The sequence below is a fragment of the Adiantum capillus-veneris genome, chromosome 14, assembly GCF_014529385.1.
Source record: "Adiantum capillus-veneris isolate H3 chromosome 14, ASM1452938v2, whole genome shotgun sequence".
NCBI classification, from domain to species: Eukaryota; Viridiplantae; Streptophyta; class Polypodiopsida; order Polypodiales; family Pteridaceae; genus Adiantum; species Adiantum capillus-veneris.
The window spans coordinates 81,299,412-81,322,978 of NC_140944.1; positions in this window are offsets into that span (position 1 = coordinate 81,299,412).

The window sequence follows — 23,567 nt, forward strand, 5'->3', positions numbered from 1 at the left end:
TAGGTATGTGCTATATAGTAAATAACTTTCAACCAGGCAATAAGGCATGCACTAAATAGAACATGACCATTAGATAGGTGATGTATAGCACATAGGTTTCTATTTAGGTGACGTGATCATGATCTATACCACATGCTTAAAATCGATAGTAAAAAAGTATGTACTATATAGCACACATGGATTTGTGTCATGTAGTGCCCCGGGGGATTCACCATGGTAAACTTACCGCACCACGTAAGTGCAAGTGAGAGGGGTTTTCTTACAAGTTACATAAGCGTATAAGCTAGGGGCTGGCCCTTAATAATTCATATCCCAAGCTTAAAAATGAGGGAGGGGGTATCATATTTTATTTTTATTTTGTGGGGGACAGGGGAGGGGAAGAAGTGAGAAAAGAAAAAAATGAGAGGAATTTTATGTGTTTCAAAATCATGGCTTCCCAAAAGAGTCTTACCTTGAACTTGTGAGTCAATAGCTACAAAGATACATGCAAGAACTAACACTGCTTTGTATCAATTGCTTGTTTTGTGATTATAGTTCATTTGTTGAGGAATGAAAGCTATAAAGAGTTTGTATAGATGCAAGTTTACATGGAGAACCCAACACAACTTTATAACCACGTTTTTAAAGTAATTTAGATGGGTCAAAATTGTACGAGTAGCTAGAGTTCTGTTGAATCGGCATATAGTTTGAAAGTCAAACTAAGACACATTGAGGGTACATCTAGTTATCAATAGAAGTAGTTCCTTAGTACATTGTCAATCACTATGTTGCATGCTCTTTGACGAGTTTTGTTCAACTAGATCATGTCAGAACTAACTTTTATATGTAAGATAGGGGTATGATAGTTTTTTGCATTGATTGTCGTATAAGCGTAAAAAGGGGGGTCATATTCCCTAATATGAGTCATATATAGGGGCATTATCAAAGTTTTCTGCCCGCAGGTGGCGTTTCGTTTTGTATATAGAGTGAATCCTCCGAGTGTAGTGCATATCTTTCAATCATGCAATAAGACATGCGTTGTATACTCGTTGTATAGAACATACCCATCAAATATATTCTATATAGTACATATTTCACTACAGTATGTCATAAAATCTAATATCTAATCAATCCAAATGACTTTCATATTAAAATGATCATTTAATGTGGGAGAATAAACGAGACCAAAGGTTAAGATATAGACATGTGCTTATAGATCTATCTCAACACGAGGCCAATAGTAAAGGGGCTCAAATGAGAGATGGTCTACCAAAGAGCAAGGCTAACCAATGGAGCATAAAGACCTTAGGGTTAGCTTCATTGAAGACCTCCAATAGTTAGTGTAAAAGTCCTTTGACCTTAGGTAAGCTAGGGCTGAACTTGAGATGGGAACCCGACCCAAGCTTAAGATGCTTGACGTGCTTGATGACTAAGGTGCTTGAGGTGCTTGATGACTAAGACGCTTGAGGTGCTTGATGACTGAGATGCTTGAGGTGCTTGCCATGCTTGCGATGCTAGGGTTGTACTCGAGGTAGGAACCTAACCCAAGCTTGAGGGACTTAAGGGCCAAGCTTGTGGTGGGAACCGGGTCCAAAGTCAAGTGGCTTGAGGTGTGCAAAAGTCAACACTAATCCCTACAAGGAGGGGGCGAGCCCTACAAGAGGGGGGATGGGAGAGAACACACACACTCACACACACTCACACAAGGCATGCTTGGTACAAAGAAAGCAAAAGGGACACCTGTCAAGTTCCTCCTCATGTTGCCCTCATGGTGTGCCTGAAGCCTATTGGTTGGCCACCCAAGGTGTTCAATGATAATTTAGAAGATTTAATTAATTGTTTTTACATTTATCAAGTCCTCTTTCTCAGAGGGGAAAGGGGAACACTTGTCCCAAGGCTACCCTTGTTTCTTCATTTACCTCTTGCTTGTGATTGGCTAGGCTTGGAGGGGTTCAATGAGCTTCAAGCATGAGCTACAAGGGATGGCGACCAAGGAATCTAGGGGCATGATTGGGGGTATACTCTCCCACATACACTCACACACACTCTCATTATGTGAAGTGCAAAGTGCAAGAGCTCCCTCTCCTCCTCCAAGCAAGTAGAGAGATTGAGAGCTTACACCAACACTCTTGGCTATGGAATGCAAATCCAACCAAGATCCATGCTCCAATGCTTAAGCTTGCCATCTTCTTCATTACTATGCTATTATGTATGCTAGCGCAAGAAGAGTGATGATAAGTGAGGAACTAATTCTTTCTCCTATGAAATGTTTCTTCTTCCTCTTCCTTACCCTCATTCCTTGCTGCTAGCTCTCTCCACCTTCGAAGGTGTTTGAGGTCTTGGGACTCAGGCTTGAGATAGTCAATGCTTTCCTCAAAGTTTATGTTATGCTCGTGATGCATGAAGCTTTCCATCTTCATTGCATCACCTAGGTCACAAGGAACACAAAAATTGTATTGTAACAAGTCTCTCTTAACACTAGGTTGGTAACCTAACAGGACATAAAAGTGTCCTTTCAAGGTTTTGAAAAAAACCTCCAAAACCATAGTAGATCCACTCATTTTGTAAAATCCTTTCATGAGGTTATAGTTCAAGGCCTACTACACATGTAAAAAATAAGAAACTTGTAAAATTTCTCATCTTTTGGTCACACCAAGCTTCCAAAGTTGATAGACCAGTACATTTTCATCAAAACAGTCATTTCTTACGTTTTGTTGCATAAAAATAAGATTAGGGATTTTTGTAGGACTTGAGATAAATTCCCTAGTTAACTTTAATGGGTTGGTGATCAGAACATATGATTGCTTCTCACTCACTATTTTTTATTTTGCCAAAAGAAATAGGTACAAAAAAGTTGAATTTTTACCATTCTGCAAACCTATCATCAAAGTTTCTATAGCCACACTCAATACAAATAATATATGCATGTTTTCTTAGTTCCCTATTGTCCTTTAGGTTCATAAGGAGCCATGAAGCACGTCAAAAGAATAATACATCTCTTACCAAGGGGACTCTTGGAGACAAAGATGAAGTGCTAAATATAGCAAACATGAAAAAATTGGGTTCAACATTATGAGTTGTAGAATCCCATAGAAACTATTCAATATCTAGCCAAATTTGATCCTTATGACTAGATATGGTTACTACCTACAAAATGCATGTAGTTGTCACAAGAAACTAACAATATTGAAAAAGCTATACTTGATATACTAGAATGTTTTGTTTTCTTCTATAATTGAAAAAATCAACCATCGTTGTCTACTATGCAAAATAGGGTATTAGGTGCCCCAAAACTCAAGGAATATTAGCTTTATGTTACAATATGGAACATAGAAAATCAAAACTGCATTTGGATATCATGAAAGCCACCAAAAAAATCATAGAAGAGCTAAAATTGGCTAAAAAATAGGATTGGACATTTTTTGTAATTTGGTCATAACTTAAAACTTTAACATTTACTTCTCCCTAGAAGCATTAGGACATGTTGAGGACTACTAAAGATAGTTCTCTAGCATTATAGACCTCACAAACATTAATTATAGAGTGGTATAGTTGCGAAAAGTTGAAAAACGCCAAAAACAGGACCCGTTTTTTCACACAGTTTAGGTTGTGAAATGTTGTGCAAGGACAAGGTTAAAGATGGAATTGATATTCCAAAAAAATGTCGAGTTTTTTTCAGCTCATGAGACAACTTTTTAAACAGATAGCACCTCAAAATCCATTTTGAAACTCTTGACATAATTCAAGGAAAATGGTCACTTAACAGGACATAAAAGTGTCCTAGGACATAAAAGTGTCCCATTACCAACCTAGTGTTAATGGGAGAAATCATATTACAAATGCCTATTGGAGGGGGGACCGGATCCACATAAATATGGTTCTCAACTGTTGTCATGTTCTATAAATTCTCTCTCTTGCAAAATTATTGTTCATGCCAAGTTAGCTAAATGCTATGTTTATGTTTCTACCATCAATTATGTTCACCCGCTATGCTCACAAAGTAATTTCATAAAAGTACTCTCATTTTCGCTACTCTCAAGTTAATAGGCCAATTCCATTACGTTGGTATCAGAGCATTTGGTTTCTCTTTTCTTGCTTAAGAAGAGAGGTCCTTAAGTAGCCTATAAATGGTTGATTTTGTTAATTATATTAGGGTAAGTGAAAATGGGATCTATTATCGGTTTTGTTGAGCCCACTATGTGGGATATGGTGCACACCTCGGGAGCTTTGGACTTAATATTGGAGTCTTTTTAGACTTGCATACAGCTTTACCATTATTGAGCCATAATAAGTCCGAGAGAGATAGCCCTCGGTAACTCTGCTATGTTAGACCTACTCCACTACTCTCTATAATTAACCACTTTGAGCTGTGGGTGTAGATAATTCCCAAAGCATACACTAAGTACGTACTCAAATTTTGTTAACATGACTGACAATAACCAACAGAGTAGAATGAACATTGATAGCTTTGATTTTGCACCTGAATGTGCTAATGATGATGCCCCCATGTTTGTCAATTATCTCATTACTAGGTTGCAACAAGCTATGGGCAACCCTGCTTTGCAAGCCAAAGTTACTCAACAACTTCGCGCTTATGGAATTTCCCTTCCTCTCCAAGAGGGGAGAGAGAGCTTAGGAGACCTCTTGAAGAGACCCCCAAAATAAGTCTCTCTCCCATACAAGAGGAGGAATTCAAAGAGCAAGAAAGCAATGAAACTTTAAGTTCCTCTGAAGATGTCGCTCCACAAAGACGATGGTCTAGACGATCGCCCACTCCTCCCAAGAGGAAAATATCAACACACAGTCCTTCTCCTCCTTCTCCTCATCACTCTGAAAGGGAAGAGAGGAAACAAAGGAAGAAAAGGGCAAGAAAGCGTATGTGCGTATGGTCGTGTGCAAGCAATGGTTTGCTTGCAGATAGTGTCGATTTTTGAAGGTGAACTCTAGTGGATTGGGGCGTATACCCTGGGCTGCAGTGAGGCATTGTGTTATGTTCTGGGTGTGTTCCCCTTTCCCCCTCTCCATCTTCTAGTGCCCCCACTGAGGAGTTGTCTGATGCGCTCCAATTTGAAGTCTAAAGCGATGTTTGGTAGGTGACAAAGTGGTTGGCGTATGGTCGAAGTGTACGGTGGTTGAGTTCGAAGATGACAAAAATGGGGGAGCCAAGTTTTGGGCCCATATTTATGGGTGTTAAAGACCTTGAAGATTGGTTAGCAGATTTTGAGTTATGGCTACTATCGATGCATATGTTTACGGATGCGAAAAAGCTGCAGACGGTGCTAATGTTGATGTGCGGACGAGTGAAGATTTTGATGGTTTAAAGAGCAACAACCGAGGATCATGGCCGGAGCTGTAGGTTAGTTTCTAGAGCGGTTTTGAGAAGTGTTTACACCGGAAGAAGCTGGTGCAAAGTTGAAGGCGGTATGCTAGGACGCAAGTAAGGATTTTTTTTCATTTTTCTTGACCAGTTTGAAGCATGTTGGAAGCAGTTAGAGATTGTTGCTGGGGTAAAAGGCAATCAATATTTGAAGCTATCAAAGCTGCTAGAGTGATTACATCCGAGGATTAGAGAAAACACTGAGTACAATGTGGATACATATGATGACATGGTCTATCTTGCCAAGAGCAAAAAGATAATCCGGAAGCTAGGGTTGGGCGTGCTGAATCCTGCAGATTATGTGCCTGAAGCGACGGTAACAGAGTGTTGATGTGCATGTGCTGAGGGTGGACAAGCTTGCCAACAAGGAGAAGCCCCATGTCGAAGTAGACCAAGGTGCAAAAGCGGTAGCAAATGTTGAGGTTCTAGAGTGAGTTAAAAAGGTAAAGCCTATTCTTGTGGAAAGATTGTATGAAAAGGTAGAGGAGTGCAATCAGGTTGCAGATACTGAGAGCTTGAAGGCAGATGAAGAAAGTGTGCAAAGTCATGAAAATGATCAAGCATTTGTGGAGCAGCAAGCGGATGAAGATGCAAATACAGAGTCGGTAAATGATATCGGTAAGGGAGAAGATACAAGCTCGAGTTGCTGAGAGACAAGAGAGGAGGATAAAGCGGATGAGTTCACATCCTATGGCCAGGAAATGGAGTTTGACGAACCTGAGCTGGTAAGGGTAAAGCTGCCTTATTTTGTGTTGAATGATATGGTGATAGCCAATGTTCAAAAAGAGTAGGAAACAGAGAAATCCATTGTGCTTAGTGGGGACCAAGTGGAGGAGTCTATGCCCATGGATGGAGGTATGCAGGTAGAGACAGTGTAGATTCTTGGGGGATGAAGTGGCCCTACCTATGGATGACGACAAGGAAGATGCATTGTGGGGAGAATTGCTCTCTACCTTGGCAGAGCATGATGCAGCGGTAGAAGAGGTGATTTCAGTACAAGCAATTGAAGCTGACAGGCAAGTGGAGTTGATTGACCTTGAAGAACACTGGGTTGCAACAGAAAGGTTGGATGATGCTATTATTGAGTGCTTGGCCGATGAGAAGGTCATGTTGCCAAAGATGGTGGAGCTTCTTGTGCAATAGGCATGTCCAACGATAAATCTAGGAGAATTTTAGGCGATAGATTTTCTTCCATTGAAGGTATGTGAACTATGGTTGATGAATATGGTGGTGGATATAGTTGTGTGGTGGATGGTTCACTAGGTGTAGGGTCTATGGATGAGGCCTCCACTTTACATGGATGGGAGGGAGGGTCAGACATGTGTTCAAATGTGTTGTCAGGTACATGTTTCTTGGATGATGGTATGCTTGGTGCTGCTTGGTATGGGGGGATGCTTGTTTTCCAAGGGGTGCATGGAGTGTTGAAGGCACGCCATGGACGGTCTACACACATGATGGGCTATGTCCTGAGGTGCAACACTATGGTATGTTGTTACAGATCGGTGGAAGGAACCAATGGTAGGTATAAGTGGGCATACAGGTAGCAGTGGATGTGTATGATTGATGGATTTATAGGCCAAGGAGGGCTCCAAAAGAGGCTAATTTGGGTGGCAGATGAAAGAGGTTCAAGGCAGAGTCTCTTTGACTAGAAATGTAGGGCTTGAAGTGTTGAAGGAGCAGGGCGGCTTGTCAAACAAAGCTACAGAGTCCAAGGTATCTGAGTTTGAAGATGTAGTGCATTACTAATCGAAGACGGATGGCGCAGGTGGTTCCAAGTAGTTCGAATCCGTTCTAGTGGATAGATGCGTAGTGCTTGATTTATGAGCGTGTTGGTCTTTTCAGATTGGCAATCAGAGTAATGGATATTAACATACAGAGCTTCAAAGTTTCACCAAGGGCCAGTTATGTGCCGATTGGGTCACCTCGATCAGTGTTCCATCTGAGATTCTTGGAGCTTTGCCAGGGATTGTATGCATTCTATGTGATGTATGGAGCTAACAAGAACTGATTGCTCACCAAATGAAGTTATGGACTGCAAGTTATTGTCGGTCAAAGTCGGGCCGTGGTTGCTCGAGGTTGGCTACAGATAGTTTCCTCGCATTTTTGTGGCCTCGGTTCGAGGCCATCCCAAATTCCAAGTAAAGTGGGAGTTATGCGGCTTGAAGTCAAAGGACAAGGAGTTTTGGTTGGCTTTCATGGCTTAGCATTGTGCATCATTAGGGAGGCAGAAAAAAAGGGCCAGAAAAAATAGGGATTTTTGGGGGGTTTTTAAGAGTTTTCCATTGAAAGTTGTGAGTTTGGAGGCCAGGTCTCAGCCGGCGGGCTACCACTTGGCGGTACTAAGAACCCACAGGCAAGGATGAAGCGGAGAGGTAGGGGTATATAGGGCATAATGTGGAGCATATGGGGAGTGTACATAGGAGAGACATAGCTCCTCTCTGCGTGCTTGGCTATAGCGTGCTGCGTGCACAGCAGTGGGCGAAAATCGCCAGTTTTGGTGGGCGTAGTGGGCATGTAGGCTATCGAACGGCGGTCCTACGGTAGAGCCAGTGATGGTGGTGACATGGCATGGTGCCTACCATGGCCGGGTTTCCACGGGTGTGAGCCCCTCTCACATTTTTGAAGACAAAACCCAAGCCCCACTAGCGACCTCGCTAGTGCTTGGGGCCTAGGGGTAGGAGATGAATCCCATGTAGAGAGAGAGAGAGAGAGAGAGAGAGAGAGAGAGAGAGAGAGAGCCCAAAGGGTAAAGTGGGTGGAGAAAAGAAAGGGAGGAGTCATGTGAGCAAAAGGGAGGAGTCATGTGAGCATTTGAGAGAGAGGAAAAAGAAGCTTGTCGATGTGGCGGACCCATGCAATTATGCCTAAAAATGAAGAAGCCAAGTGTTTACAAAAAATGTTATAAGGAGCTCAAAGTTGAACTGCACGAGCTGGGAATCCATCTTTTTCTTTTTTTGGGCTTAACCATTCCTATAAAAGGAGGATCTCACACCAGTTTCCGAGCTTTTTGCCATTTTGAAGGTACGGATAGCTAGAGAGGGTTGTTGACCCTGGATTTGGAGCTCGTCGGAGCTGTGCTGAGATTGAGCCACTTTGTACATGGCTATGTTGATGATAGTGGAAACCATCATTGCTCATTAGGAAAAATATGAACCTTCTAGGGGCCCTTTGAGATTAAGGTTAATTAGAGGCCAGCCAATAGAAAGAGGGTTGTGGACACACTCTATACCCTCAAAAAAGTAGGGGGACAAGGTAGCCTTACACCTCTTTATGGCCTCTTACCTAGTGAGAAGGTAAGGGAGGTGGCTAGGGGAAAGGGGGGGGGAACCACTTTGACATTTTTTCCCCCACTTTTTGGTCCGGATTTAAAAATACACTAAAAAAATTCAAATTTTCAAAAAATTTCAAATTTCAAATTTTCCCTCTTTAGAAGGTCCCCAAACTTATTTCATGGTCAAAAAAGTATTTTTGACCTCCAAAAGTAAAAAACGTGCACTAAAAAATACAAAAAATTGATTTTTTTCAAAAAAGTTCAAAACATCGTTTTCCACCCTCCAAAGTCTTTCCAAACCTATTCTATAGCTAAAAAGTGATTTTCTCTCTCTACAAACTCTTTTCTAAGCTCTCCATTGCTGCAACAACCACATGCACCCCCTATAGTGTAACACTATCTCTCTGCTAGCTTTCTCCCACCTCCATTGTAGCACCAAGCAAGCTCCTCCCCCATCTCTTCCCCTTGGCCACCACATAGTTTCACACCAAGCTAGCTCCTCTTCCTTCTCTCACCTCCATTACACCATGAAACAAGATTCTACTCCTTCTAATTTTATTCACTCACACTACATGGAAACCTCTACTCCCGAAGATGGAAAAAATATGAGCTCACATGACTTGAATACCACAACAATAGGAGGTGTGAATAGTGTGTGGGCTTTGCAAGGGTTGATCTCCAACATAAAGATAAAATGGTAAGAAAACTACCCTTGTAGCTTACATTCAAAGCTTAACATCATCTCCATCTTTAAGTTTATCATGCTGGAGAGAATAAACCTCTTTATGGCGTTCAATGTTTAGGCTTCATACCTCATAACACTAGGTGGTGCTATTTTGTTGATGGCTTTGGCGCGTCATCTATAGTTGTGTAGCATGTGATTGAGTCTTACAATGTAAGTAAGTTGTGTTATCTATAGAGAGTCATCAAAGATTTTTCTTATAATTTATTCTTTGTATAGTTGTCATTAGATTATCATTTTCTACTTTATAACTTTGTGCTCACATAATCTGTTGTTTACTTACAGAGTCAACTTCTTTTCAGAGGACATGAGCAAGCAAACATGTGCAGAGATGGAAATCACTTTATTTTTGTTCCATGAGGAACCTTTCACTATGATGTTAAAGGATTTTGATAAGAATAGTAGAATTTTTGTAGAATCTTGAACCAATAGGTACTCTCTAGGAGCTCTTAGAAAACCATCCATATAGTACTACTATCTTCCCTAGTGTCATAGACACACAAATACTCAAGTGTATATAAATCTCTAGATGAGAAAGACAAATACTTGTAAGAGAAGCTGGATTCTTCTATAAATGCAATATAAATGTGTTTTTTTGTTAAATGGTGTCGCATTGAGTGAGAGCATTTAATTTAGATTACTGGAGTTTCATACAGATTTGAGAATTATTGTTGAACTTTATGGATATTTTTATTTGCCTGTAAGATGTTTCAAGTCTCAAGTCTTAATAAAAAATTCAAGCAATATTTTGATTTCAGTTTAATCATTAATGGTTATTCTTATTAAAGTGGATAATAACCTTTGTCAAGACGTCCTCATTTGGGGATGCTGAATATATATCATTAACAACGTTTCACAAGTTCAGAAAGCTAAATTCTTGCTTTCCATCATGTTATTGTTTCCATACTATGCCTATGCCAAGCTTTACTTAGAGAAATGACAACTTGAGATAAAGGTGTCGATGTATAAGGGTGACTTATTAATATATTGTAAAGCCTTTCAGTTTCCACCTTTTTGAGTGGTGTTGACAAGTTTTTGGTATCAAATCTTCTTAAATATTCCTATTCATGAGCTATTGGTAACTAATTTCTTTGGTATTGCTAAAGATGATATCAATAGCTATTACCTTGTGAACTTAACTCTTAAATTGTGGATTTGATTTTTACTATGTAGCTCATTTGGATAGAGAAAGTGTAACATAAATTATAGATACATGCATTATTAACATAGAAGATATGTACCAATCGAGCCTATGTAAACTGCTAATCAAGAAACCTTTGGTTGGATACTATAACAATAGGGGTCACATGTGGTTTCAAATACCAAAGAAATGGCTTAACCAAAACATTCCCAAGAACACGAGGTGGACACAAGGAAGTAAAAATTGGCTCCTTGTTTGGTCAATTTCTAGTGTTAATGTTTAGTGCACAGGATTTGTGAGGCCTTTGACGTGGGGAGTTCACTAAAGTATATGTAACATAGCACACGTGTTCAACATAAGGGATTTTGTATTCTTGTAAAGTTACAGAAACATGTGTAGATAAGGTCTATAAGGGATACTTTTAATCCATTCTGGTGAACGCACATGATATAGAAAAATTTTACATAGTGAATGTTCCAGACCTTTGAACACATAGAAAAAGGGAACCGGGGGGGGGGGGGGGGGGGTGCTCTGATTACATCAAACGCTACACCTCTATCTCATGGCCATGCATTAAAAAAGCTCCTATTTGTCAGTATAAGACCCCAAGGGGGGAGCTCTTGCTCTCTGTACATCTATCTTACATCCTTTTCTCATACTTATACACAATAGTGTTACAAAATTTTCTCATGTAAAGACTCCCAGGGCTCTCAATAAGAGTGGCCACAAGGGCGCGCAAAATAGCCATCCAAAAGTCCCGGATGGCCATTTCGCGCGCCCTTGCGGCCACTTTTTTTTTTTATAAAAGTGTTGAACTTGTAGATTTTGATGCAAAAAAAAAACATACCTTGCTTGGATTCTCTAAAAAACAAAGTGCAATTTGACAATCTCTTAAAAACTAATGTAAAGCAGACATTTCTTACTTTTTCCTTAATCTGCGGGCTCCAACGAGCATTAAAACCATGGAATCTAAAAATACTCAAAGAACTAATGTTTTTTTATTGTGTTAAGGACTGTATTTCCTACATACAATACTTTCTCAAAATCTTGCTCTAACACCTTCAAAGGCCCCAGGGGGTGAGCTCTTGCTCGTTGTACATCTAATTTACAGCCTTATCTCATACTTATACACAATAATTTTGTAAAATTTTTCCATGTAAAAGCTTCCAGGGCCCTCAACAAGAGTGGCCACAAGGGTGCGCAAAATGGCTATCCAAAAGTCCCGGATGGCCATTTCGCGCGCCCTTGTGGCCACTTTTTTTTTTAAATTTTATTTTTAGTGTTGAATTTGTAGACTTTGATGCAAAAAAAAACATACCTTGCTCGGATTCTCTAAAAAACAACGTGCAAGTTGGCAATCTCTTAAAAACTAATGTAAAACAGACATTTCTTACTTTTTTCTTAATCTGCGGGCTCCAACGAGCATTAAAACCATGGAATCTGAAAATGCTCAAAGAACCAATGTTTTTTATTGTGTTAAGGACTGTATTTCTTACATACAAAACTTTCCCAAAATCCCACCCTAACACCTTCAAAAGTGGCTTCCAAGGAGTGCCCTCGGTCAAAATTTGAAACTGAAGGAAAATAATCAGAATGAACTCCTAAACTCTGTACAAACTTTAAAATAACCAAAATTTCTTTCAAAAAAAGTTATTACTAAAAATTTGAAAATAGACTTCCCTTGAACTTCCCACAACGATAGAAATCAAAGGGTTTAAGGAGAGATGTGGATCGAGGTTTATTCCGTCAAGATCTCTTCTACTTTATCATGTCTTCTCATGTACAATCTTACCAAACAAAAACAAATTTACACTTTAAATGACTACAAATCTTATTTAACTTATCAAACAATCTAAAATATGGTAGACCTAGAGTGCTTTTTCACATTAACAAACAAAAAATTCCAAATTTCTTCTCATTAACTTTGATAAACATACATTTGTGAACAACTTCCAAGGAGTAGTGCGGTCATAGTTCTTACATCCATTCCATGATATGGCATGGTATGGGGTGACCTATCACATAAAAATATCTTTGGTAGGAGTGCCCTCATGTTAGAAAAGGGTGTGTTGCTGCTGATGAAAAGATGTTGCATTGTCCTACTAGGGATCTCTCCATATTAGCATAATGATTTTTGGTGTAGTGGGAGCCACATTGCCGTTGAGGAGAGCTTTGTGCCACCGTAAAAGCTTCATATTATGCCAGTTCCTTGAGCCATTCTTGCAAACAACACCACTCAACTAGCATATTAAGAGGTCACCTTGTAACAAAAACATGTATGAATTCAACATTTGCAAGCTGTATAATAAAGACACTTGTTAAGTATAAGTTGTACAAATGTGCAAGTATTTCCATCCACAACTGGGAATAAACAATCCTAAAATATACATTATGATGAGATTATCCACCTCCAATAATCATGGATTTGAAGCACCTACCTGCAAGATGTAATAAAGAAAACTGTTTTAGAGGAAAAGTGGTGACACTTGGCCTCTCTAACTTGCAGCTTTTCACTATTTGTGAACAAAAGCAACCTTTGTGCCAAGCACTACAAAACAAGTAGAGGCAACACATTATACTTCAAAGTTTATGATAAGAAGAACACAACCAAAAGAAATAAGTATATTGTTACCTTGCACAAAGGGGTGTTTTATTCAAATATGTGATGATATTGCAAGATATTGACGAACCATCAACATTCATCTCACCGACGGTACGATGTTCTTGGGATGACCTCTGCTCACCCTTAAGTGTGGCCTTCGGTGCAAACGCCACGAACAAGAAAACATGTATGCATACGATTTCTAATGTCCGTGAGCACCATGGCAGCTGTTGCGTGAGGAAGCAAAAGATGAAAAGAGAGAGGAGGGAGGGAGAGGAAGGAACATTGGAGGAGAGAAGGGGGCAGTGGGGGAGAGAGAGAGAGAGAGAGAGAGAGAGAGAGAGAGAGAGAGAGAGGGGAGGAGAAGGAGAGAAGGGGACAGGGAGGGAGAGGGAGGAACATGGGAGGAGAGAAGGGGATAGTGGGGGAGAGGGGGAGAGAGAGGGGAAGAGGAGGAGAGAAGGGAGCAGGGAGGGAGAGGAGAGGGAGAAAGGAGGAAGGAGGAAGAGAGAACAAAGGTTTTTTTTTTTGGGGGCTTTTTTTTTTGAAAAATTGGACTTTTAGTGCTTGTAGGTTTTAAAAAAGGTCAAAAAATGATTTTTTGATATGCATATATATATTGGGGGGAAGTTTTAAGTAAAAAAGAAGTAAAAATATTTTTTATGAAAAAAAGGTCAAATTTTGGCTCTTAGTGACGCACGTTTTTGCTGATGTGGCCACACCTCTTTACTCCCTTCACTTTCAAAACGCTAGAGAGGGAAGGTGACCTCCTAGGTCCACATCCTACATGTGTCTAAAAAAAAAGGCTAGAAAAGCCTACTCAAAACTAGCTTCTTGAATGCCCTTGTCCCCTTAATCCTACACAACATTAGCCTTAATCCTAAAAATTAGGATTCCTTACAAGGCCCATGTAAGGTCCATATTTCTCCTAATGTATCTCTTGGCCTACACCAACAACTCTTGGCTTTGGGATGCAAATCCAACCAAGAGCCAAGCTTCAATGCATGCTCATCTCCTCTACCATGCTAATTGTTAAGCTAAGCTAAGCTAATAAGAGTGATAATGTGAGAAGAAATACTTCTTTCTCGTAAGATTACGTCTTCTTCCTCTAGATCTACTCTCATACCCCGCTAGCTCTCACCATCTTTGAAGGTGTGTGAGGTCTTGGGTCTGAGACCGTGAGGGAATTGATGTTGTGTTTTTCATGTCTAAGCTTGGTGCTTGAAGCTTCCATCTTCATTGCACCAACAAGTTATTGAAGGAACACAAAGTATTGTATTGTAAAATGTCTCCCATGATGGGGGAAACCTATAATACAAAGCCTTTTGGAGGGGGAACCGACTCCATGTAAATCCGGTCCTCAACTGTTGTCAATTATTCTATTTCTCTCTCTTTTCAAGTAAGTCAATGCCAAATTAGCTAGGCGTAAATTTCTATGTTGCTTTTCTCAATTAAGTACTCTCTCTATGGTCACTAGGAACTTGTTCTTAGTAAAATTCTCACTATGTTATCAATTTCCACTACACACAAGTTATTAGTGAATGAAATGTTACATTGGTATCAAAGCTATTGGTTTCTCTTTTCTTGCTCAAGAAGAGAGGTCCTCAAGTTTGATACAAATGGTTGGTGTTATTAATTGCCAAAGAGTAAGTAGAATAGGGATTTTCATCCTTGAAGCATGCCTGCTTTATCCAGTTAATGGGGACACCGTCGAGAGCTATGGTTTTTATAATGGAGTCCTATGGGGCTTGCCTATGGCTTAATCATTATTGAGCTATTAGAAGATTGACAAGAACCGGTGCTCTCTTGGCTCTGTTGAACCCTCTCTTCTATTCCTTGCAATTAATAATATTCATGCCACATGTATCGATGCTTGAGTGCTTATCTTTGAAGGTAAAGAGGAGTAGCAACTAGGGCTTGAAGTGCCAAAGTACAAATAAAAGTTTACACCTAAAAGTTTACACTAATGATGTCCCTATGCTTGTAAACTATCTTGTTTCTAGGCTACAACAAGCCCTCGGCAACCCATCCCTCCAAGGCGAAGTGCTACAGCAATTGCGCACCCATGGTATTCTCCAAACTCCCCCCCAAGAAGAGAGAGTACCTAGGAAGCCTCCTTGTGAGACTTCCAAAAGAGGCCTCTCTTCGATAAGGGAAGAAGAAGAGGATCCGTACGAAGGGCTCAAAAATCTACTACTCGATGACGCATCTCCTTCCCAAAGGAGAACTCAAGTTTCAACGGTAGAGCCCCCACCAAAAGAACGCGAAAGAAGCGAGTCTCCTGCCACCTCGGTGGAGATGGATCCACAAAGACGATGGGAAAACCGCTCTCCAACACCCCCTAAACGGAGAAGACCATCGCATACTTCTCTACACCATAATTCAAAGAGGGACAAGAGAAAACAAGAGAAGAAAAAGGCGAGAAAGAGGTCACCCTCTTCTCCATCCTCTTCCTCTTCTGAAGAAAGTGATGTGCAGACAAGGAGGAACAAGGGAAGAAAAAGGCGAGAAAGAGGTCACCCTCTTCTCCATCCTCCTCATACTCTTCCTCTTCTGAAGAAAGTGATGGTGCAGCTCTTGAACCACCTAAAAGAAGAGGCCATAGGAAATCCTATGCTGCGTGGAAGAGATCGTCCAAGCTCAAAAAATTCAAAGAGGTAGGAAAGAACATCTCTTTACTTACCTATGATGGCACCTTTGGTGCTACGAACAAATTCTTTGCCTTCATCCAACAATTGGATGCGGAGTTTGGAGATGAAGGCTTCACGGAGTCCTCTAAGCTACATCATGTAGCTATGCATTTTCAAAATTCCACCAGGCAATGGTGGTCTAGCCTATGAGCAAACGGCAAAGCTCCACGAACGTGGAAAGCTTTAAGAGCTTTCATCATGAAGCAGTTTTTGGCTACCGATGCCAAAGACAAAGTACTCACCGAATGGCAAAGCTTGAAGCTCTCTCCCTACGAATCTATTCACAAATATGTAGACGGGTTTTGGGATTTACATCTTAAGGCCACTGACTTCAAAAAGATGGATTTTGGAGAGCAAAAACAACAACTTTGTGCAGGTTTCACTGAGGATATGGCGGAGTATGTCAACTCCCAAAGGCCACGCACCACATCTGCGATCATACACCATACCATGGTGGCTAAGAGAAATCTTAAGCCCACGAAAAACAAGGATCGTAACAAGCCTAAGGAGAAGGACAATGTCCAAAAGTCTCTCAAAGGCAACGCCAACAAAGGAATTTATAAAGGAATTAGAGTTATCCAATTTTCTCAAGGGGTTTCAAGATGTTTTTATTGAAGATATTCCTTGTGAACTACCTCCAAAATGAGGCAATGACAACCATGCAATTGAACTTCTTCCAGGAATTTCACCGCCTAATAAACCTTCTTATAGAGTTTCCCAAGCTCAACAAGAGGAGATTATACGACAAGTGCATGAGTTAGTTGAGAAGTGCATGGTTAGGCCTAGTTCATATCCATTTTGTTCACCAGTGTTATTAGCGCAAAAGAAAGATGGCACATATCGTATGTGTGTTGACTATAGGGCACTATATAGGATCACTATCAAGAATAGGTTTCCCGTTCCACAGGTAGAAGACCTATATGATAAGCTACAAGGATCGACCTACTTCAGTAGGATTGACCTAAAAAGTGGCTACCATCAAATAAGAATAGTTGATCAAGATATAGCAAAGACCGCATTTCACACTACGTTTGGTCTTTACGAGTACATTGTCATGCCTTTTGGCTTGACCAATGCACCAACCACATTTAACCGCTTGATGGAGAAGCTATTCAGGCCTCATCGAACCTTTACTACGGGAGAATAAAATCTATATTAATCGAAAGAAAAGTGAAATTTTCTTACAAGAGATTCAGTATTTAGGTCACATTATCTCTCAAGATGGCATCCAAATGGATCCATCAAAGCTATAGGTAACAAAAGGATGGCCGAATCCAAGGAATCTACATGAACTAAGAAGCTTTATAGGTATGTGTGCATACTATAGACGCTTCATAGAAAAGTTCTCACAAAGAAAAATGCTAGGTATATATGGTCCACCAAGGAGAAAAATGCTTTCAAAAAGCTTAAAGAAAATCTTATCTCTCAACCTGTGCTTACCCTACCGGACCTCTCAAAGCCATTTGAGGTCCAATGCGATGCTTGTGGTGATTGCCTTGGAGTTGTTTTACTCCAAGAAGGGCATGCCATAGCCTATGAAAGTCGAAGGCTCAACCCTATTGAGCAAGCTCTAGGCATATATGAGAAGAAAATCTAAGCAATCCTACATGCTCTAGACTTGTGGAAGCCCTATTTATTGGGGACTCCTTTCATTTTGTGGACGGATCACCAAAGCCTTAAGTACTTCATGATGCAGACCAGCTCTCCGACAAACAAATGAGGTGGGCAAATTTCGTTTCGCAATTTCATTTTCATATTGCTCACGTTGCTGGCAAGCATAATCAAGTAGCCGATGGACTCTCAAGACGGTCAAGAGTGAATGCGGTATCCAGAGTGTTACCGTTCTTCGAGCGATCCTAGTTTCCGAGCAAGTCTTGGCGGAAGGGTACTCCATAGAAGGGTACTCCTATTAGACAAGGCGGTCTTGTATGCAGTTATCCATGAAAACTACAAAGCTATAAATTAGATCATGTTCTTGAATTTATATTGACAACAATGAATTTTGGTGCTTGAAAAGGACATAGCAAACTTTTCCTACAAGAGGATACATGCTGCATTGATCAATACAAATGGAATGCCTAAATCAATTGTTTATTTATATACACCCTAATCTCATGTCTAGAGAGAGAGAGAGAGAGAGAGAGAGAGAGAGAGAGAGAGAGAATGCAAGACTGCAACAATAACAATACACATTTAAATGGAAGACTCTTGGATACTAAATTTTTGTTATCAAAAAGACATCATAGATTATAACTGAAAATAAGGATTTTATGTACGATCAATGAAACAAAATGTAACAATAATTTACAATGATTCACATTCATCATCAATGTAAAGGTTTTGAATGTAGCGATGCTCTTCCCGTTCCATGTCGAATCGTTTGTCTCTAGACATGCTCTTTGCCATTGCTTCGGCATACACGGGCGATTGACTTTGCATGGAAGGAATAAACGAAATCTTAATACATATAAAGAAATCCATACAAAGGAAAAAGATTAACATATTCAAATATAACATCTAATACATAATATTTCCAATGTAAAATGTGTTTCCTAAATCGTGAGTAATCCATATATTGTTACCAACCATGATAGAACAAAAGCATATCCAAATATGGCAATACAAGCCAAACAACACATAAGCATATATTGGAATACTACTATTTACCTAAAGCTGGCAATAATTTCTATACCAAAAAATTCATACAAAGGGAGAAGATTAACATATGAACAACATAACATCCAAGAACATAACATTTCCGAAGTAAACTATGTTCCAAAATCCATGAGTTTTACATAAATGTCAATCTGCGACAAAACAAGGTTATAATTAAACATGGCAATATAAACCAAACATCACATAAAAACAAACCACACTTGAAAGAAGTCCATAATAGTATTAGTCTCAAGGGACAAGGGCCTCACTAGTCATACGGATTGAAACCTGCAAGTGGATCCACCTCATCATCTGCCTGCGGCCTACTAACATCATCATGGCTGCCCTGTTGCATGTAAGCCAAAAGGAGACGCTCTACATACGTGGTCATAAAAAATGTATCCACATCGATAGATGCACATACTCTACCAGTGTGCATGCATGTCTTAAGAATAGGCGCAGTACCACATCCCATCTCAATGCACACACCACCTCGACGACAGTACATGTGTACAAAGCATGCTAAAAATGTATGACTCCTCTCTAGTCCCCCACGCCATTGCTGCCCGATAGGGTCCAAAGCACGCGATCATCAGGAAGATAATGGTAGGCGAGGGTATCTAAAGGATGCATGCCGAAGGACTCAAAGAGAGGTGTACTCTCTGCAATGAAAATAGGAGGATCTGCAGCTCGACGTCGAACCATAAAAAGCATTGACGTAGAACACTAGCAACAAAAGATAATAATATCCAATTAAATCTTAATTCAAGAAACACATGTAGTTTTGAGCATTTGAATAGAATATAATCATCACTATACTCACATATGTGCGAATACCACCAATCTCTTTGAATCCATATGTAGAATGGTGAATGACAACCACTAGTCTCACTATCTCCAAATCGTAAACGCGAACATAGCGCTCAATCCACCCAATTGTGAAATCACCTATAATATAATTGCATCATCTTAGAAAAGTTTCAATAAGTAGAAACATACAAAATAAACATAAATATTAACAACTATTAACTTTAACAAATACCTGCCATAGAGGCCATCACCAATAACCATCCCAAATCTGCCAAAGTAGATGCTGCCAAAGCAATCCCTCAGCGCACATGGTCCTCAAAAACAAAATCCCAGGTGGGACAAGGATCGTCACCAACTTGAGTGCCTCCAAATGGCAAGTCAAGAAAAACGAAGTCAGCTGCCCAATCCACAGTCTTTCCCCTCTTTGTGTAATTAACCCCTGAAGGCTTATTTTGCTTGATGAACTCGTGCACACTATAGAAGGTATCATTTCTTCTTCCTCCCGTAAAATCCTTCCCAATGGTGATGTAATCACCAACCACTACAATGCTTTTGGGATTCTCAACATGAGGCATGTATCCCAAATAATGCGTTGCAAGATAAATAAATTGTGTAGTCCTTTTGGAAAGTCTCTTTTGACCTTTTAGAGTATTCCCTTCAGGATCACAAGAGCATGATATCAATATGAGAGAGAGAGAGAGAGAGAGAGAGAGAGAGAGAGAGAGAGAGAGAGAGAGAGACTTTGTGTATGTGTGCAAAGACATAACTTGGATACTTGAGAGACATACACAATAGAGTAATGTATGCAGAAACATGATATATATATATATATATATAAGTACTTACATGCATAAACAGACATTTATATATCTATGTATACGTATGCAAGTAAGTAGGTATATTATATATGTGTGTGCGTGTATATAAACACTATTAAAAAATTCACTAAAAAATCAAAATAGATTTGGATCTTGAAATTCAAACCTTGAATGCAATCCTCTGTTTCCAGGTCCTCCATATGATGAGAAATATCAAAGGACTTTTGGCTTTCAACATCAATCCTTTGTTTCTCAACATGCTTCTCTTTTTGTTTATCTAAACAACAATAGAATAAAGAACAAAACGTTATTGAAAACCAACAAATACATGATACATGATTCAAAATTTTACTTATACAAAATTTCAAATTATCATACTCTTTCTTTGGTCCACTTCTTTTGGAACCATGGTTGATATTTGTGAATAGAGCTCCTTCTCTCTATTCAAAACATGACCTCCTTCAAAATCTATCCACCATGGAAAATTGTCAAGCTCCCATCGTGTACATTGATGCATAGCACGTGGGTACATACAAGTCTCTTCATTCAGGGTCAATAGCCATTGCTTTGCCCTAAGTGGAATACTTGGCACATGACCTTTTCCTTGCAAGCACACAAAGTACCTACCATGGACAATGAAACAATTATCAAAGACATGATTTTATCTTTGTTATGAAATTAAAGTAACTATCAAGTAAATTCATTCACACATCTTCACCTAAAAAGTAGCCTCATAGAAGCTTTCAATATCATATCCTCTTTCTTGAGAGGTTTATCATTGCTCTTCTTCTCCTTTGGCTCTCCTCGAACCTCAAGAGGAAACAGATATGTCCTCATCTCTATCTTCACCTCTTCATAGAAGTCAAACAGGGAGAGAAGAGGAACAATTACCCCTCCCGGCACATCCACAAAATCGACCAACACCTCCGTAGCTTTATGGTATATCTTCTCAAGCACAGCTTCTCTTCTAAGCCAACTTTAAGAAGAAAACATAAATTCATGTATTATTTTTGTTAGGCTATAAACCATGCAATCTATACAATCATAAAAAATATTAGGAACTCACTGTCTATAAAGGTGATCCCCTCGTGCAAGGCCATACATAGATTTTGTTGCTTTGTTTGCCTCCAACAAAGTCAACCAAAAGATTTTTGACTCCATTTGAACATCACATAAAGCCAATAAATTCAATTTCTCAAGCGTTGCAAAACGTTCGGGCCCCCACTTGAGAGACCATACTTTTGACCTCCAAGTATCTCCATTCTTGGGATCGACAATATTAAGGATCTAAAATTAACTTAGTGAAGTCAATAATTTATATAAGAAAAGTAAATACAAACACATAGTTGTTCATTGAGAAAGACTCACCTTTCCAATCCTATCACCATATCTTGAAGCCAACTCTTCATTCTCCTTCTCTTCAAACAATCGAAGCTCTTCATTTGACATTTTTAGTCTTGCCTCTTCAACCTTCTTGTTTAGTGCTTTACTTATTTGCACCTAGAAAAACAAGGGAAGGAGTCAAATCCATTGTGACAAGCATAGCAATACTAAATTCATGTTAGAAATATATGCTACTTAAAACTTACATTAAAAACTAGCTTTCCGAGATATCTACGTGTAAGAGGATACCAGGGCTCAACACCCTTGGTACTCTTCTTTCTGATACGTGCAATCAACATTCTATCTCTCTCAGGTAGGTCTTTTAGGTACTCCCCATGATCAGCAGAACAAATATTTGCACAATTTACTAGTTCGTCCCTCAATGTTGTGGTCACCAAGGCATGTGTATTCAAACTACATGTTCAAAAGCAAGAAAAATTCACATAAACATAAATAAACTTGAGAACTATCATAACCAAAAAGATAAGGAAGGTTACTCACTAGTTCATCCTCTGTAAACTTGTAAGAAGGGCAATCTCACTAACCCTGGTAGGGTCAATAATAGTACAAAGCACACGACAATGATTCACTTTTGTTTCTTTGAAGCATTCTTTAATAGCAGATGTCCATGCCACGGTACAATGGTTGCCTTCCCAAACATAGAACATGTGACCCATTAGTTCCTGAAGTTCAGGTTTCAGATTGAGGTCAGCTTCAAACTCTTTGTTAACCTCATGCCAAATAGGATCCCAATCCCTCTGTATTGCTTCATCCACAATTGAAACTTCTTTTTCCCTCATCCAAATGGAAACAATAAATGCTCCTTTCTCTGCCACATAACCCTCTCTAGCAAATGCTATTTTCAAGCCCGAAAGATCATCACGAAGACCCCTAACCCTTGCATAAGGAATTAGTCTACAAAGAGGAATGGGTGGACAATGGTGACAGCTGAACATCCTTGTTTTCTGAAGAATGTCCTCTCCTATATCCATGTAAATCTTGTTCTCTTCATTGGATGGCTCTATAGATGGTACCTCTAGCCTAACAACATAAGGGACAATCATCATACTTGCCACTTGTTGAGCAACCTCTGAAGCATCCAGAGTTTGGGTCTCAATCTCTTCCTCAACATCATTTTTCTCCAGCACTCTGCTTATGTCATCTTGACTCTCCTCTTGCATTGAGTCTACATTAAGTTGAGATGAACCTCTGGTTTTCCTCAATCGCTTACGACCCCCTGCAACAGTCGGAGGACTGCAAAGAGAAACAAATAAAAAAGTCTTTGTTAGAAAAGCATCCCAAATTAAAAAAAAAACACCCCAAAAGCAGGCCGTGCCGATGCGGCCTGCTTTTGAGGTGTTTTTTTGCAATTTGCATGCCATTTATACTCGCAACTTAAATTGGCCAAATACAATCCTTTTCTAATTTTCATGACTAATTTGTTGCAGCTATAAGACTGCAAAGAGAAACAAATAAAAAAGTCTTTGTTAGAAAAGCATCCCAAATTTTAATTTTTTTTTTGAAAAAAACACCCCAAAAGCAGACCGTGCCGACACGGCCTGCTTTTGAGGTGTTTTTTTTGGCAATTTGCATGCCATTTATACTCACAACTTAAGCATTCTACCACTTACAAAAGAAGGACAGGAAATAGCTTTGCCTACACCAACGAACTCAAATACGATAAGCTGATCAGGCTAAAGACGATAAGCTGATCAGGATTATCAGGAGTATCCTCCCAATCCTGAGAGTGTACATTGTCTGAGGTGCTGTCAAAGCAACTGCCATACAAACAAGCAATAAATTTTTTTGTCAATGTACTCACAATCACATCTAACCTTCATAGGCATGGTTCAAAGCGGTGCCTGGGTTTTTGCATACTTCAAACCACATACATACAACCCATAAGGCACATGCTACGATACTTTACCAATTTCACCTACCTTGAGTTACGTTCTGAAGTACCTTCCTCACATAAAGAACAGACATAAGCAACAACATAGAGAACAGACACATAGAGAACAACATAGAGAACTTTACTAATTTCACCTGCCTTGAGTTCCGTTCTGAAGTACCTTCCTCACATAGAGAACATACATAAG